Source organism: Henckelia pumila, chromosome 4 (assembly GCF_033568475.1).
Source record: "Henckelia pumila isolate YLH828 chromosome 4, ASM3356847v2, whole genome shotgun sequence".
Classification (NCBI taxonomy): domain Eukaryota; kingdom Viridiplantae; phylum Streptophyta; class Magnoliopsida; order Lamiales; family Gesneriaceae; genus Henckelia; species Henckelia pumila.
The window spans coordinates 219844225-219845393 of NC_133123.1; the positions used below are offsets into that span (position 1 = coordinate 219844225).

Genomic DNA, 1169 nt, shown 5'->3' on the forward strand with positions numbered 1-1169 from the left:
TTCTCCAACCAGGATTATATGTTTGTGAAAAAGGATCTAATGTTGGTTTTTTTTAAATTGTTAACATAATTGGCTTGTTCATGGAGACATTCTTTAAATGAAGGCAAAGTAGGACAATTTTTTGTAAGATGATCATGTGTGTCACATATATGACAAACAATTTCATGAACACTTTTTAATTGATCACTCTTTTTCATTTCTAATGACTCGATTTTTCTTGCTAAAGATGCAAGTTTAGCTTGAACATCTACATCATCTTTAAGATGATAAATACCACCCCCATTTGTTGAATTATTGGTTTTACTTGGTGGTTCAATTGAGCCTATATTATCCCAATTTTGAGCATTTTCTGCTAATGACTCCAAATATTCTATAGCTTCATTTGGGTTTTTTTCTTCAAAAGTTCTATTACACATAAATTCTATCATTTTCCTATCTTTAGGTATTAAACCTTCATAAAAGTGAGAAACTATCCTCCATATTAAAAAACCATGATGTGGGCATGTATTAAGTAACTCTTTATATCTATCCCAACATTGATAAAATGTTTCCCCTTGTTTTTGAGAAAAAGTTGTAATTTGTCTTTTAAAAGAGTTTGTTCTATGGGAAGGAAAAAACTTTTTTAGAAATTGTTGTTGGATTTCTTCCCATGATCTTATTGAACTTGATCTCAAATTTTGCAACCATGTTTTAGCTTTATCTTTTAAGGAAAAAGGGAAAAGCTTTAATCGAACAGTATCCATGCTACAATTTTGATCATTATAAGTGTTGCAAACCTACTCAAATTCTCTTAAATGCAAATATGGATTTTCAGAGTATAAGCCATGAAAATTTGGTAAAAGTTGAATGACTTGTGGCTTAAAATTGAAATTAGATGCATCAGGAGGAAAAACTAAACAAGATGGTGTACTAGTTCTTATTGGATTCATATGGTGCCTAAGTGTTCTTGGTTGTTCATGTTCTTGATGATGATGATGATTATTATTATTATCATCTTGATTATTAGAATTATCGTCCATGTTTAAAATATTTTCAGTTACTTGAATAAGTATACCACTTTGTTTACGACTCCAAACAATCATACAATTAAAAACAACATACTATTTACATAATAACATAAATAACAGAATTAAACTTAATTTATACCTCCCCGGCAACGGCGCCAAAAA

The 1169-nt window shown here is 29.7% G+C and overlaps 1 non-coding gene across 1 annotated transcript; it reads left to right on the plus strand.

Moving 5' to 3' along the window:
• Window positions 1–486: 486 nt before the first annotated feature.
• Window positions 487–597, plus strand: LOC140870056 (small nucleolar RNA R71). The gene has a single exon (XR_012147039.1). It is a non-coding gene; the product is annotated as a small nucleolar RNA R71 (small nucleolar RNA).
• Window positions 598–1169: the final 572 nt, after the last annotated feature.